Source organism: Oryctolagus cuniculus, chromosome 3 (genome assembly GCF_051225735.1).
Source record: "Oryctolagus cuniculus isolate XC-2025 breed Fujian yellow rabbit chromosome 3, ASM5122573v1, whole genome shotgun sequence".
Classification (NCBI taxonomy): Eukaryota; Metazoa; Chordata; class Mammalia; order Lagomorpha; family Leporidae; genus Oryctolagus; species Oryctolagus cuniculus.
Genome location: NC_142869.1, coordinates 17,579,724 through 17,597,857, shown reverse-complemented (window position 1 = coordinate 17,597,857; position 18,134 = coordinate 17,579,724).

The window sequence follows — 18,134 nt, the reverse complement described above, 5'->3', positions numbered from 1 at the left end:
TTCTGAGGTATCTCCAAAGTGTCTTTTATAGTGGTTTTGCCAGTTTACATTCCTACTAGAAGTGGATTAGGGTACTTTTACCCCATATCCTTGCTTGCATTTGTTGCTTGTTGATTTCTGTGTGAAAGCCATACAAACTGAGGTGAGGTAAAACCTCATTGTGGTTTTGATTTGCATTTCTCCGATGATTAGTGATCCTGAGCATTTTTTCATGTGTCTTTTGGCCATTTAGATTTCTTTCTTTGAAAAATGTCTGTATTAGTCTTTGGCCCATTTCTTAACTTATTTGTTTGTTTTGTTGTTGTGGAGATTATTGATTACTTTATAGATTCTGATTATTAATCCTTTATCAGTTGCATTGATTGCAAATAACTTCTCCCATTCTGTCAGTTGCTTCTTCCATAGATTTAGGTCTTTAATCCATTTTGAATGGATTTTTGTGTAAGGTGTAAAGTAGAAGTCCTGATTCATACTCCTGCATGTGGAAATCTAGTTTTCCCAGCACCATTTGTTGAAGAGACTGTTTCCACTCTAGGGATTGCTTTTAGCTCCTTGTTCAAATATAAGTTGGTTGTAGATGCTTGGATTGATTTCTAGCATTTCTATTCTGTTCCATTAGTATATCCATCTGTTTTTGTACCAGTACTAGGATGGTTTGATTATAGCTGCCTTATACTATATCTTGGAATCTGCTATTTTATTTTTTATTTATTTATTTTTTATTTTTTGACAGGCAGGGTGGACAGTGAGAGAGAGAGACAGAGAGAATGGTCTTCCTTTGCCGTTGGTTCACCCTCCAATGGCCACCACGGCTGGCGCACTGCGGCTGGCCCACTGCACTGATCTGATGGCAGGAGCCAGGTACTTATCCTGGTCTCCCACGGGGTGCAGGGCCCAAGCATTTAGGCCATCCTCCACTGCACTCCCTGGCCACAGCAGAGAGCTGGCCTGGAAGAGGGGCAATTGGGACAGAATCTGGCGCCCCGACCGGGACTAGAACCCGGTGTGCCGGCACCGCAAGCCGGAGGATTAGCCTAGTGCGCCATGGCGCCGGCGCAGAATCTGCTATTGTAATACCTCCAGCTTTGTTTTTGTTGTACAAGATTGCTTTAGCTATTCAAGATCTCCTGTATTTTCATATGAATTTCAACATTTTTTTTATATCTAAGAAGTATGTCTTTGGTATTTTGCTGGGTGTTGCATTGAATCTGTGAATTGCTTTTGGGAGAACAGACATTTTGATGATATGGGTTCTTCCAATCCATGAACATGGAAGTTTTTCCAGTTTTTGTGTCTTCTTCTGTTTCTTTCTTTAATATTTTGTAATTCTCATCCTAGAGATCTTTGACATCTTTGGTTCAATTTATTCTAAGGTATTTGACTTTTTTTGTAGCTATTGTGGACAGGATTAATCTTAGAAGTTCTTTCTCAGCCATTGCATTGTCTGTGTATACAAAGACTGTTGTATATGAATATTGATTTTACATCCTGCTACTTTACCAAAATTCTTCTATGAGTTCCAATAATGTTTTGTTGGAGTCTTTTGGATCCCCTATGTGTAGAATCATGTCATCTGCAAATAGGGATAGATTCACTTTTTCTTTTCTAATTTGAATCCCTTTGATTTCTTTTTCTTGCCTAATGGCTCTGGCTGAAACTTCCAGGACTATATTGAATAGCAATGGTGAAAGTGGACATCCTTTTCTGGTTCCAGATCTCAGTGGAAGTGCTTCCAACTTTTCCCCATTCAACAGAATTCTGGCCATGGGTTTGTCATAAACTGCCTCGATTGTGTTGAGACATTGAAGAATGTTCATTCAATACCAAATTTGCTCGGAGTTTTCATCATGAAAGGACGTTGTATTTTATCAAATGCTTTCTCTGCATCTATTGAAAAAATCATATGGTTTTTGTTCTTCAATTTGTTAATATGATGTATGACATTGATTTGCAAATTTGAACCATCCCTGCTAACCAGGGATAAATCCCACTTGGTATGGTTGAATGAACTTTCTGATATGTTGTTGGATTTGATTGGCCAGAATTTTGTTGAGGAATTTTGCATCTATATCCATCAGGGAAATTTGTTTGTAGTTATGTTTCTCTGTTGCATCATTTCTGGGTATAATAATTAAGGTGATACTGGCTTCATAGAAAGAATATAGGAGGATTTCCAACTTTTCAATTGTTTTGAATAACTTGAGAAGAATCCAAGTTAGTTCTTAAAGTATCTGGTATAATTCAGTGGTGAAGCCATCTGGTCCTAGGATTTTCTTTGTCAGGAGGGTCTTTATTACTGATTTAATTTCTATCTTGGTAATAGACTGTTTAGGTTTTCTAAATCTTCATGGCTCAGTAGATAGGTTGCATGTGCCCAGGAATCTATCCGTTTCTTCTAGGTTTCCCAGTTTGTTGGCATACAGCTCTTTGTATTATGTTTTGTAGATTTCTTTATTTCTATGATGTCTGTTGTTACTTTTCCTTTTGCATCTCTAATATTTTGATTTCGGTTTTCTCTCCCCCTTTTTTGGTTAATTGGGCCAACGGTGTATCAATGTTGTTTGTTCTTTCAAAAAACAGCTTTTCGTTTTGCTGATCTTTCATATTTTTTTGGATTCAATTTTTTTATTTCTTCTCTAATTTTAATGATTTATTTTCTCTTACTAGTTTTGGTTTCAGTTTGCTGTTTCTTTTCTAGATCCTTGAGGTGCATTGATAGTTCATTTATTTGGTGTCTTTTCAATTTCTTGATATAGGCACCAATTGCTATTAGCTTTCCTCTTAACACTGCTTGCTGTATCCCATAAGTTTTCATATGTTGTTTTGTCATCTTCATTTATTTCCAGAAATTTTTTGATTTCTCCTTTGATTTCTCCTATGACCCACTGTTCATTCAGGAGCATGTTGCTCAGTCTCCATGTATTTGCATATGTTCTAGAGATTCCTGAGTTGTTGATTTCCAGCTTCATTCCATTGTGGTCCAAGAAGATGCATGATATGATTTTGATTTATTTGTTTGCTAAGACTTGCTTAATGACCTAACATGTGGTAAATTCTAGAGATAGTTTCATGAAGTCATGAGAAAAATATATTTTCTGTGGCTGTAAGGTGGAAGACTCTATAGATATCTGCTAGGTCTATTTGGCCTAGAGTGTCAATTAACTGTGTTGTTTTCTTGTTGATTTTCTGTCTGGTTGATATGTCCATTGCTGAAAGTGGAGTATTGAAGTTGCTCATTACCATTGTATTTGAGTATATTTTTCCCTTTAAATCCATTAACATTTCTTTTAGATAACCCTGTACCTATACCCTGTATCTTTTAGATAACCCTGTACCATGAAATTAGGTTCATTTACATTTATAAGAGTCACATCTTCCTGTTGAATTGGTACTTTAATCATTATATGGTGTCCTTCTTTAAACAGTTTTTGTGTTAAAGTCTATTTTGACTGATATTAGGATGACCACACCAGCTCTTTTCTGGTTTATATTAGTTAGCATGGATTTTTATCCATCCTTTCACTTTCAGTCGGCATGTATCTTTGTTGGTAAGATGTGTTTCTTATAAGCAGCAAATAGATGAGTTTTCTTTTTTAATACATTCAGCCAGTCTGTGTCTTTTTACTGTGGAATTGAGATCATTTACATTCAAAGTGACTATTGTTAAGTGCCAAATTTGCCCTGCCATGTTTCCATAAATAGTCCTAATTTTGTACTTTGAGTTTCCTTTGTACTTTCACTGGGTCATTTTATGCACTCATCTTATTTAGTAATGATGTTCCTGTTTCTATATTTCTGTGTGTAGCACATCCTCAATCATCTTTTGTAGGGCTGGGAGAGTAGCTGCAAATTCTTTCAATTTCTGTTTGTTGTAGAAATCTTTATTTCTTCCTCATCCATAAATAAGAGCTTTGCAGGGTATGGTATTCTGGGTTTATATATTTTATCGCTTAAGATTTGGAATATTTCTACCGTTCTGTCCTTGCTTGTAGGGTTTCTGATGAGAAGTCTGCAGTGAGTCTGATTGGGTTTCCTCAGAATGTGATTTGATTTTTCTCTCATGCATATCATAAGATCTTTTCTTTATGTTTTACTGTGAAGAGTTTTATTTATTTATTTATTTTTGACAGGCAGAGTTAGACAGTGAGAGAGAGAGAAGAGAGAAAGGTCTTCCTGGCCGGCACCATGGCTCCATAGGCTAATCCTCCACCTTGCGGTGCGGGCACACCGGGTTCTAGTCCTGGTCGGGGTGCCGGATTCTGTCCCGGTTGTCCCTCTTCCAGGCCAGCTCTCAGTTGTGGCCAGGGAGTGCAGTGGAGGATGGCCCAAGTGCTTAGGCCCTGCACCCCATGGGAGACCAGGAGAAGCACCTGGTTCCTGGCTTCAGATCAGCGCAGTGCGCTGGCTACAGCGCGCCGTCTGCGGCGGCCACTGGAGGGTGAACCAACGGCAAAGGAAGACCATTCTCTCTGTCTCTCTCTCTCACTGTCCACTCTGCCTGTCCAAAAAAAAAAAAAAAAAAAAAAAAAAGGTCTTCCTTCCAGTGGTTCACCCCCCAAATGGCCGCTATGGCTGGCATGCTGTCCTGATCCGAAGTCAGGAACCAGGTACTTCCTCCTGGTCTCCCATGCAGTTGCAGAGGCCAAGCACTTGAGCCATCCTCCACTGCCTTCCCAGGCCACAGCAGAGAGCTGGACTGGAAGAGGAGCAACCGGGACAGAACTGGTGCCCCAACTGGGACTAGAACTTGGAGTGCTGGCACTGCAGGTGGAGGATTAGCCTAGTGAGCCATGGTGCTGGCCAAAGAGTTTTATTACAATGTGTTGTGGTGAGGATATTTTTGGTTGTGTCTATTGGGATTTCTGTGTACCTCTTGTACTTGGATGTCTCTTTCTCCAGATTGGGGAAGTTTTCGCTTACTATTTCATTAAAAAGGCTTTCTACTCCTTCTTCTCTTTCCATGCCTTCCAGAACTCCTAGGATCCATATATTGGGTCATTTGATAGTATTTTATAGAGCTCCAACCATGCTTTTCAGTTTTCTAATTTCTTATTCTGTTTTTTTGGTCTGACTGTGATATTTCTAGAAATTTGTCTTCTAGTTCTGATATTGTTTCTTCTGTCTTACCTATTCTGTTGTTAAGACTTTCCATTGAATTATTTATTTGATCTATTTAATTCTTCATTTCTAATATTTCATTTTGATTTTTTTTTTGACAGGCAGAGTGGACAGCGAGAGAGAGAGAGACAGAGAGAAAGGTCTTCCTTTGCCGTTGGTTCACCCTCCAATGGCCACTGCGGCCGGCGCACTGCGGCCAGCGCGCCGCACTTATCCGAAGGCAGGAGTCAGGTGCTTATCCTGATCTCCCATGGGGTGCAAGGCCCAAGTACTTGGGCCATCCTCCACTGCACTCCCTGGCCACAGCAAAGACCTGGCCTGGAAGAGGGGCAACTGGGACAGAATCCGGAGCCCCGACCGGGACTAGAACCCAGTGTGCCGGCGCTGCAAGGCAGAGGATTAGCCTATTGAGCTGTGGCACTGGCCTTCATTTTGATTCCTTTTAATATCAGTTTCTTAGGAGCACTTTTCATTGAGCTCATGGGTTCTAAGAAGACTGATTTTCTGAATTCCGCTTCTGGCCTATCCTTGATCTCTACATCCTCATTGCTATTATTGAAGAGTTGTAGTGTTCCTTTAGGGGGCTCATAGCATCTTCCTCATTCTTATTTAGGGTTTTTCCTTTGGTTTTCAGCATTTGTATTTTTTTCCTTTTTTTTTTTTTTTTTCTGGTTGCTTTTCTCTTTAATTTGTGTCTTTGTGATTTAGTGGGATGTCTGTATTATAGTGAATCCCAAGAGATGTGTGCTGGATGTGGCTTGGGTATTCTGTTCAGTATTCCAGGGTGGAGGAGGTATCCAGTGTAAAGCCCCCATGGGGCTTTGTAACTTTCCTCTGGTTTCTTGCTTAGAGGAGGTTGTTCGCTTCTATTGATGTAACTCACCCTTTTCTTCACAGTTGTCCTGCCCCAGTATTAGTCTCTGATGGATTCAGGGTTATATCACCTTGCTTAACAAACTGCATCTCTAACCTGTGGAGATTTTTTTGTGGTGAGGTTTCCCTCTGTTACGAGCTGCTATGTGTCCATGCATTGCAAGTGGAAGCATGAACCCCCACCTACTGGGGCCTGGCTCACTTCTCAAAGGTGGATGGGATAAGCTTGAGTTTTTGATATTGAGGACTTCTCCATGTTGTACAGCTTGCATGGCGGGAAGAAAATTCTTCTAAAACGTTGTGGTCCTTGTTCCTAAGTGTTAAGTGTCATGAGGTAGCTCCTGCAATTGATGGGAATGTGTACATTAATCCCCTGATTATCTTTGAAAATTTAAACAAACAAGATGGCTTCTCCTAGCCAGCTTCAGTACCCTGTCATGTACCAAATTTCTATGTACAGGAGCAGGCACTGTGGCACAGTAGGTTAAGGCCCTGGCCTGAGGTGCCAGCATCCCATATGGGTGCCGGTTCTAGTCCTGGCTGCTCCTCTTCTGATCAAGCTCTTTGCTGTGGCCTGGGAGGGCAGTAGAAAGTGGCCTAAGTCCTTTGGCCCCTGCACCCATGTGGGAGATCTGGAAGTAACTCTGGGCTCCTGGCTACAGACTGATGCAGCTCAGGCTGTTGTGGCCATCTGGACAGTGAGCCAGCTGATGGAAGACTGCTCTTTCTATCTCTACCTCTCTCTGTAACTAATTCAAACAAATAAAGTAATTATAAAAAAATTTCTATGTACATTGGGGTTGATTCTATCTATTGGCTATCTGTCTATTGAAGTACCCATAACATAGTCATCTACAGAGTTTATAACATCTCTGTGACTATGTGGCAGGGTGAGTTACCATCTCCATCACTGGCTCTCCTTTTGAAGGATTTTTCTACTTTAGCTTGCTATTTTTCTTTGAAAAATTTGAAACCAACTTATGTTTAAAAATTTAAACATTCAACCATTTAAAATTTTCTTAATTTTCTCAATTTATGTTCACTTTAGACAATAATAGGAAGAGTCAGTAACTTTATGAAACTGAATCTTCTCATATAAAAATATTGTGGGTTTTATATATGTTCCAATCTAAGAAATATTTCAAGTTTCTAACATCTGAAAATTTCTTTTTAAGCTTCCTTCTTTTTTCTATTTGTGCTGACTTCATAGCTTTTATTATCTCATACTCTCTTGTGTTTAGTTCTATATAAATTCATCTTGTTAATTGATTAGGTTATATAATGTTTCATCACATTTCTCAGTTTCTCAACTTTGTTATCTGATTTAATCTTTTCCATCTCATTAGTATCTGTTGTTTTATTTACCATTAAAACTACTTCCTTCCACTACCTTTCTGTTTACATTGTCTTTTTCCCTAATTCTCTGAAATGAGCATTAAATTCTTTTATTTTTGTTTTTCACTTTTTTTGAGATGAAAAGAAATTTATTTTGGAACAAAAAATTGAACTCTGTACATAGGTTTTTCTAATCCATATTTCTGTGAACTTTTTAAGACTTTTTAAAAATTTATATATTTTATTTAGATTATACAAGTCTCATGTATTTCCTTCATATTATTTTAGGAACATAATGGAAATTCCTCCTCCTACCCTCTCTTCCACCCATGCTTCAACTGTTTCTTCCACTCGCTCTCAGATTCTCACTCTTAATTTTTACAATGATCTTTTTTTCAGTAAACTTAATGACTGTAAAGTTAATCTTGCTCTAAGTAAAAGAGTTGAATAGTATAAACAGAAAACGAAAGAAAAACCCTGTTCCTCAAAGAAAGAGACAGAATATAAGCAATCATCACTTCTCAAGATGTCTATTTCACTCAATGCATTATATTTCAGGTACTCAATTAGTTACCTCAGGTTAGGGAGACCATATGATACTTGTCTTTTTGGGATTGTCTTATTTCACTAAGTATAATAGTTTCCAGTTGCAACCATATTGTTGAAAAAGACAGGATTTCATTCTTTTTTACAGCTGAGTAGTACTTCATAGTATATATATATATATATATATATATACAACAATTTCTTTATCTAGTCATCAGTTGATGGACATCTAGGTTGATTCCATGTCTTAGCTATTGTGAATTGTGCTGCAATGAGCATGGGGGTATAGATAACTCTTTCATAAATGTTTTCTTTTGGTTTGGGTAAATTCTCAAGATGTGGAATTACTGGATCATATGGCAGGTCTGTATTCAGATTTCTGAGGTATCGCCAGACTGTCTTCCACAGTGGCTGCACAGTTTACATTTCCACCAACAATGTATCAGAGTATATTTTCCCCCGCATCCTTGCCAACATTTGCCATTTGTCATTTTCTGTATGTGGGCCACTCTTACTGGAATGAGGTGAAGATAATACGTTTCCCTGATGGCTAGTGATCTTGAGCATTTTCTCAAGTGCCTGTTGGCCATTTGAATTTCCTCTCTTGAAAAATGCTTGTTCAAATCCTTTGCACATTTCTTAACTGAATTGTTTGTTTTGTTGTTGTTGAGTTTCTTGATCTCTTTATATATTTTGGATGTCAACTTTTATCAGTCACACAGTTTGTGAATATTTTCTCTCATTCTGTCAGTTACCTTTTCATTTTGTTGAGTGTTTCTTTTGCAGTACAGAAGCATCTCAAGCTTGTCAATTTTGACTTTGATTGCCTCTGCTTCTGAGGCCTTTTTCAAGAAGTATACACCAATGCCATTATCTTGCAGAGTTTCCCAAATGTTCTCTAATTATTTGAAGGTATCAGGTCCTAGATTTAGGTCTTTGATCCATTTTGAGTGAATTTTTGGGTAAGGTGTAAGGTTGGGTCTATTTTCATACTTCTGCATGTGAAGATCCAGTTTTCCCAGCACCATTTGCTAAAGAGACTGTAATTCCTAAGAGGATGATTTTTGTTCCTTTGAAAAGATAAGTTGATTGCAATGCATGGATTGATCCCTGGGGTTTCTATTATGTTTCATTGGTCTAGAAGTATGTTTTTGTGTCAGTACCAGGCAGCTTTGATCATAACTGCCCTGTAGTATGTCTTGAAATTAGGTATTGTGATGCTTGACTTTGTTTTTCTTTTTGGATAAGATTGTTTTAGTTATTTGGGGTCTCTTGCATTTCCATATGAATTCTAGCATCATTTTTTTTAGAACCAGAGAGAATATCTTTGGTATTTTTAATGGGAACACAATGAATCTGTAAATTGTTTTTGCTAGTATGGACATGAAAGATTCTCCCATTTTTAATGTCTTATTCTATTTCTTTCTTTATTGTTTTGTAATTTTCATCATAGAGATTTTTGACATCCTTGTTTAATTTATTCCAAGGGATTTGATTATTTTTGGAGCTATTGGAAATGGAATTGATTTTAAAAGTTCTTTCATAGCCATAACCCTGGCTGTGTATACAATGCCTATTAATTTTTTAACTTTTATTTAATAAATATAAATTTCCAAAGTATACCTTTTTGGCTTATAGTGGCTTTTCCCCCCATAACCTCCCTTCCACCCACAACCATCCCATCTCCCACTCCCTCTCCCTTCCCATTCTTCATCATTTTCAATTATCTTTATATACAGAAGATCAATTTAGTATATACTAAGTAAAGATTTCAATAGATGGCACCCACAAAGACACACAATGTAAAGAGTACTGTTTGGGTAGTAGTTGTACCTTTAATTTGCATAGTACAACACATTAAGGACAGATATCCTACATGGGGAGCAGGTGCACAGTGACTCCCATTGTTGATTTAACAATTAACACTCTTATTTATGATGTCAGTAATCACCTGAGACTCTTGTCATGAGTTGCCAAGGCTATGGAAGACTCTTGAGTTCACCAACTCCTATCTTGTTTAGACAAGCCTATCGTCAAAGTGCAAGTTTTCTCCTCCCTTCAGAGAAAGATACCTCCTTCTTTGATGGCCTGTTCTTTCCGCTGGGATCTCACTCACAGAGATCTTTCATTTAGGTCATTTTATTTTTGCCACAGTGTCCTGGTTTTCCATGCCTGTGAAAGTGTCAAAGGGATTACATAAATAAGACCAGTGTCTACAAATAATAATTGATAGAATTAAAAAAGGAGAGAATGATCCTACATGGGAAGCAGTATACACAGCAGACTCATATGCAAATGCCCTAAACAGCACTCTGGTCTCAGAATCAGCCCTTAAGTCATTTGGATTTGGCTAAAAATTCCCATTAATTTTTTCATGTTGATTTTATGTCCTGCTACTTTATCAAACTCTTTTATGAGTTCTCATAGTCTCTTAGTAAAGTTTTTTTGGATCTACTGTATAAAGGATCATGTCATCTGCAAAGAGGGATAGTTTGATTTCCTCTTTTCCAATTTGAAACCCTTTGATTTCTTTTTCTTGTCTAATGCCTCTAGCTAAAACTTCCAGGACCATAGTAAATAACAATGGAGAGAATGGACATCCTTGTTTGGTTCTGGATCTTTGGGGGAATGCTTCCAGCTTTTCCCCATTCGATAGAATGCTGGCCTTGGGTTTGTCATAGATTGCCTTTTGTTTATTTTTTTCAAAAAAAAAAAAACAGCTTTTCATTTCACTGACTTTTTGTATTTTTTGTTTCAGTTTTGATTATTTCTTCTCTAATTTTAATTATTTCTTTCCTCCTTCTAATTTTGGGTTTGGTTGTTGTTTTTCTAGGTCTATTGATTGCCCTTTTATCTGGTATCTCTCAATCCCTTAATTATTACATAGTGCCCTTCTTTGTTTTAGTAGTTTTTATGTTAAAATCTATTTTGTCTGATATTAGGATGGCAACACCAGCTCCTTTTTGGTTTCTGTTAGTATGGAATATCTCTTTCCATCCTTTGACTTTCAGTCTGCTTGTATCTTTGTTGGTGAGTTGTGTTTCTTGTAGGCAGCAAATAGATGGTTCTTGTGTTTTTTTTTTAATCCATTCAGCCAGTCTGTATCTTTTAACTGGAGAGCTGAGGCTATTTACATTCAAGGTGACTATTGATAGATAATGACTTTTGTTTATTTTGGACTTCTTTTGTACGTCTAATAGGAGATTCTCTGTCATATTCTTTCATAATGATGCTATCTTTCTGTGTTTTTGTGTGTAGCACATCCTTAAGCATCTTTTGTAAGGCTGGACAAGTGATTACAAATTCTTTCAATATCTCTTTGCTATGAAAGTTCTTTATTTTACCTCCATTCATAAATGAGAGTTTGATGAGAAGTCAGCTGTGATCTAAATTTAGATATTCTGAAAGTTTTCTGATGTTTCTCTCATGCACATTTTAGAATGTTTTCTTTCTATTATACCTTGGAATGTTTGACTATATGCTTCTCTGGTCATGTGTTTTAAGAGTTATATGTGCTTCTTCTACTTGAACATCCTTTCTTTCTCCAAATTGGGGAATTTTTCTGTAATTATCACACTAAATATGCCTTCTAGTCCATTCTTCCTTTCCACACCTTCAAGAACTCCTAAGAACCGTATGTTAGATTGTTTGATGGTATCCCTTAAATGTCCAACACTGGTTTTAAGGTTTCTATTTCTTCTTTTGGTTTTTGGTTTGACTATAAGATTTCCAAAGATTTATCTTCCTATGAGTTCTGAGAGTGTGGCTCTGCACCCAGAGTTTGCCCAGAATCCCAGCTACACCCTGCTCCTTCTCACACAGTCACAATGTTTTCACAGTCTCAGCACCCAGGGCTCCCACAATCAAGGGGTGCAAGAGAGTCCACTCTGCCCCGCTAGCCTGTCTTGTCCAGAGAGACTGAGAGGTTTCTAGAGACGCTGTCCATGTGTGTTTCACATAGTCAGACTGAGTCTAGCTGGGGAACACAGATTTTCCCCCCACCCCAGGCAAAATTCCTGTATCATAAGCATGCACAATACCTGTCAACCACTGCCCTACCCCTTTCACAATTGGGCTGGGTGGGTACAAGAGTCACCATGGGAGATTCTTCCCCTTAGTGATGTTATATCCCCCTTCTCACCCATTGCCAGTGGATGCAGCAGAGCTGTTGTTGTTGTCCCGATGGCTGGTTGGTTGCCCGTACCAACAGTCCCTTCTAGCTGCTGTATGTGCACCGAAAAGCTGGAGCAGCCTCTACTGTTTATGCACAAAATGGTGCCCACCTTCTCACAGCTAGCTGTAGGGTTCTGGTATGGAGGAGAATGAAGTGGAGAGAGAGGTGCACTGCTTTCCCTCCCCCCGCCAGGGTGAGCAGTCGCCCAGCTCTCCTGAGGGTTTCAGGCCAAACTCAAACACAGTGAAGTCTACTAGGCCCTCCCTCCAGCTCTATCAACCATGGTATGGGCCAATGCAATCTCACTTCATCTTGCTAGCCATTGTGGCTTCTGGGTTGTTTGTTGTGTTCATGTTCCCTGCTCTCTGCTTGTTGCATGCCTGCATCTTTCACTCAGGTCCAGATCATTTCCACTGCTTTTACTAGACCTCCTACTTCAGTTTTCCCTCCAATTTTTTCCCGAGAGTGTACCTGCTCCACTTTTTTTCCCCCTAAGTTCATGGAGCCTAGAGCAGAACTCAATGTCACTATTCTGCCATCTTGCCTCTTGCTTTTCACTTTTGATATAATTATTTAATGCTGTGAATTTTCCTCTCGCTGCTTCATTTGGGTTCAAAAATTCTGATATATTTTCATTAACATAATTTTCTAGACATTTGTAATCTAATCTTGTATTTCTCTTTGCTGTAAGAGTTGTTTAATAGTGTTTTACATTTCAAGAGAGGAAGCAATTTTATTAAATTATGATCAAATAATGACATTGTATTGTTTCAGATTTCTAATTTTTGTTTTTCTGTGTGACAGCCACAAAAATAAATGATCAATACTTATTAATATTTTGGATGCCTTGGTAAAAAGCTATATTATTCATTATTTGGATACAAAATTCAATACATATTTATAAGTTCTACATCATTGATTAGATCTTTAGATCCTTGATAACTTTTGGATATCTGATCTGTCTTGCCCTCAGAGGTATGATCATTTTTGTTTTTGGTATATGTGTGTATTTATGCTTTCATCTCTTATACTTTCTGCTTTGTGAAGGTTGCTACTGGTTATTTATTGTAGGTGCATTAATAATTGCACATATTTTTGTGCATTGTGTTGAAAGTGGCTTAATAGGGAAAATATTTTGATCGGGGGAAGACAGCAGAAGAAATGTGGAAGTGTATTTCTAGAGGAGAGTTGGAGAGAAGTTGGCAGCAGCAATTCTAAAGAAGAAGAATGCTGTGGAGTAACTTGGAAAGAGCAGATGTGCAACAGCAAGTGAGGACACCACACATGACTCACAGCCAGGGGCTGGAAGAGACACCAGCTTCTGAGAGCTGGGTGAGGGCAGATGCCACTGGCAATATTGTATGAGGGAGATCCTTGCTGACCACACTGACTTTGAGCCCAGCATGGAACCCTGGTGGAGGCAGGGTAGCCACCCAATCCAGCAAAGAAAGAGCACCTTTCTTTCTCCAGATCCCTCCACAAGGGTGCCCGGCAACTGGCAGGGAGAAGGTGCCATCTTGGCACCAGTAGAGGCTGACTCAGGTCTCACACTCATGATCAGGGGTCTCTACCAAAGGGAAAAATCTGCATTTCCACCTGAGTTTAAGACTGCCTGAGAGGATTGACAGGGGGCTGGGAACCCCCTGTGGTGTTCCCATAGGTCCCTGTGGAACCTATGAGGTGCCCCCATGCTGTCAACCTGTCACAGGTTCTGGGGCTCAAAATGCCAAAGCAGAGCACCCACAGGCAGCTGTCTCTGCAAATGATTGTTCTCTGTGTGGATGGAGCATGTTTGTGGGGCAGAGATGGCATCCTCTGCAACTCATGATTGTGGGAGCTTTGCACACGGTGACTGTGGGAATTCTGTGATTGCATGATAGGGTGTTGCTGGATCTCTGGGCAAACACTGTGTCTGGCATCAGAAGTTCAGAGCTCTCTGATGGTCTGCGTTGGATCATTGCAGAGGGTTCCATGCTTACACTGAGGACCACACAGATCCTTTATGTGACTCATATGCCTGTGTTGGTGGGGGTTGTATCCACTCTGGTCTAACCCCAGGCATTGATCACCTTGGAAGAGAGGAGCTGAGGATATCATGCCAACAGGTGCTATCATACCCTCCCTGCTGCTGACAATAGAGGAGATCTACCATGCCCTACTCTACTTGGTCGTCACCTTGGATTCTTACCTCGTATTTGAGCACTGACCAAGGTTTCCTGGCCTCATCCAGTACATGCCTCTGAGTATCTATTGAAGGAGCAGACACTGCACTAAGCCACAGAGGCATAGTTCAAAGATAAAACCCATCAGTGGAGAAAACCAATAAGTGTTTCCTCAAATGTCTAAAAATAAACACAGAAATACAAGAAAAAAGAACAAGGGAAACAACATGACTCACCCAAAGCAACGCAACAGCACTTCAATATTAGAATGTGTGTAGTTAACTTTAATATGATAAATGCTTTTTTGTCTGATTTAGTACTTACATACAGACTGCAAACCTTTGATATTTTGGCTGTGCTTCTTCCTCTATTCCATTCATTTATGCTTACTTGAAGATATTTATTTCTTTCAGTATTTTAGGTCACACTTTATAATTGGACAATGACTATCCTCTATTTCAATTTAGTTTTGAATAGTTTATTTGGGAATTAGTAGATTTAAGCACTAAAAATATTTTTGTGCAGCACTGCTACCTTTTAAGATGCTATTGTTATTTTTTTTTTAATTTCCAAATGCTGCCTTTAGCAGCTCTCTTACAATTAACATATGTATTCACTTTCCGTTACTACAGTAACAAATCACCACAAACTGAGCAGAAATAGCACCAAAGTATTAGCTCACAGTTCTAGAGTCTAGAAGGGTGCCATTGAATTCTATACTGGTAGCAGCATATTGCAAGACTAAAGTAAAAGTGTCAGCCAGACTGAGCTTTAATTTGGATGCAAAAGAGAAGAATCCACTTCCCAGCTTCTTTGTGATGCCAAATCCAGTTCCATAGCTGCAGGGTTGAGATCCTCATTTCTCCACTGGCTGTAAGCTGAGGGCCTCTCACAGCTCTCTAAGTCACACCCATTCTTTCCATGTGACCCTTTTCAGCTTCAAGAAAACAATGGTGAATTGAATCCTCCTCAAGCATTGGATCTCTCTGACTTCCTCTTCTGCTTTTAAGGTCTTATGTGATTAGATCAAGTCTACTTGGACAATCTCCTTATTTTAAAGTCAATGGTACCATATGCTGTAACATAATCATGGGAGTGACATGATATTCGTAGGTTCCAGGGACTGATGTATGACATCTTGGAAGAGGGAGTATTTATTTTAGCAATTTAACAAGTCCCCAATGAGTTGCATTCCTTCCAAATGCAAATACATTCACAACCTCTCAAGATTTCTGAATGCCTCATCCCACTACAACATCAACTCAAAGTCTGAAATCGTATCCAAATCTCCTCAACTGAAAAGTCCAAAGTCTCACGACCTCAATCTTCTAAATCCAGGAAGGGTGGTCCTTGAGTTAGGATGGGGTTATGTCCTGATGGACATCATATGTTGGACATATTACAAGCTGAAAATACATTCATACACCTAAATTATAGAACAAAAAAACTTACTATAGTTTACCTTAAATGTGGACAGAGCACTTACATTAACATACAGTTGGGGAAAAATGTCTAAAATAAAGCCTATTTTATAATTTTTTATTTGAGAGAGAAAGAAAGTGATATCATTTATTTACTCCCCCAAAACTCAAAACAGATGGGGCTGGTCTAGGGGGATGCTAGGACTCCAGAACTCAGCCTGGGTGCCCCCATTGAGGGCAGAGACTCAAGTGATTATACCATCTTCTGCTCCCTCTCAGTGTGAGCTTTAGCAGGAAGCTGGAATCAAGAGTTAAGACAGGACTCAAAACTGAGTTATTGAGATAGCTGCATGGGCATCCCAAGCTGTATCTTAACTGCTATGCTAAACAGTTACCCCTATTAAGAGGTTTTGCATATTTCATGTACCCACATAGGTGAGCATTCTTTGGATATAATGGGAGGTAAAAACACAAAACACGTTATTCAAAGGTGCTGACAACACACTGCACCATAGAATCTTTGTTGGTCACCTTCATGATTGTATAGCTGACCAGGACCTGAGGCTCACTGCAGTGCCCAGCATCACCGGAGAATTCCAAACTACAGATCACTGGCATGTGAAAAGACCAAAATTCAGCTGATGATTTCTACTGAATGTGTACCACGTTCACACTATAATAAAGTCAAAAAATCATAAAGCAGGTACTGTCTGTATAGCTGAAGCTCCTGACCACAGTTCCTCTCCATTTGGAGATCCTGAAAACTAACAAGACAAGTATATGTGCCAACATACAATACTGGGTAAGGCATAAGGTTGCAGGTGTAGGTGTTAAAATTCAGAACAGGGTAAATTGAAAGGAAAATGTGTTCATGTGTGAAAAGCAGATCTGATGCCCAACTGGACAAACTTCTTTCCATGTCAAGTTTTCTGTGGCTGTCAACTCCAACCTCAGGGTGCTACTCATCACAGTTTGTTCTTGTTCTGCCCTCAGACCCATACTTCTATATTCATGAAGATGAGAGCATGAAATTTCAGCAGAGAGTTTTATCAACCTGCTTCCTGTGAAGATAACATTGAGTCTGAGAGCTTTGTAATCGCGGTGCCTTTTCAGTTCCACTGGCAGTGTTTCTGCTGATGTTAAGTTCTTAAGAACGTTGTGGCATGGATTTCTGGACTATTCTCTCCATTCAATCTCCTTACATCTTTTCTCTATTTTTGGCTACTGCTGAAGTGGTGAAGACACCCTGCCCTTAAATTTCTTGGGTCCTCTGTGTTGATAGAGATTATCCATGACCTTTAATTCCCTATTGCTGGGTATGACCTTCTGCTCTTTCAGAGTTTCAGTGAAAGGATTCAGTAGAATGTATGGCCATATCCTTGGCTTTTTATCTCCATGCCATGCTTTCAGAAGCAATTTGTTGATTTTAGCATCATCTGCCATATGGAAAAATTGAGTTTCCCAAATCACTGAGTCCTGGGTTCCTAAAGTCACAAGTAATTTCTATCAGAGAGAATTCATCAAATTCATAGAAATAGAATCAACTATTCTTGCATGGGGCAATTTTGGTCCCCACGGGATACTTGACAATTCCTGAAGGCATGTTGGGGAAAGGAGGTGGGTACTACTTGTTTTTATTAGGTGGAAGCTGCTAAACATTCCATAATGCAGAAAATAGCCCCCTCCCCGTGATAAAAAGTGTTTGACTCTAAGTGTCTGCATTGCTGCAGATGGTAATCTCTGATGTAGACCAATCTTTTCATTTCAAATTTGAAGGTGTCTAGACTCAGGGAAGTGAATGATAAGCCCTCTTGTGAGCTCTCCAATACAAGCGCCTGAATCAGAACACAACTTCCAGACTTTTCTCCATGACACCAGGCTTCTCAAGATTTTTTATCAGTAAATCCCTCAACTGGCATTTGACATGTAGTCGGACCACAAATTTTAAGTACTTTTTGACTGATTTACTTAGAAAAAGAGACAGGCAGACAGGCAAAGCTCCTATTTACTGGTTTACTCTTCAAATATTGCAGTGGCCAGGACTAGGTCAAGGCTGAAGACAAGAGCCAGGAACCCAATCCAGGTCTCCCACATGGGTGGCAGAAATCCAATTAATCTTGAGCCATCACTGTTTTACTCTCAGAGTCTGCATTAGCAGGAAGCTACAACTGGGAATAGGGCCAAGACTCAAACTCAAGTACTAACTTGGGACACAGGTATCTTAAACTTAGGCTAAATGCCTGTTTCAAAAGTACATTTAAAATATTTTCCATAATTAAAAGTTTTACTAAAAGCACATCTTAAAATTAACAATAATGATTATAATCATTTCTCATCAGCTAGTGGACAGCACTCTTGGGATTCTTTTTTTCCAATATGTGTGGTCTCAACATAGTGACAAAGTTCTCAAGCCATTGGCTAGACTTAAAGTATAGTAAGTTTCTTTTCTTAAATTTTATTTTTACTAAGTTGGGCAACCCACATTCACAATTATGGCCTGTCAAA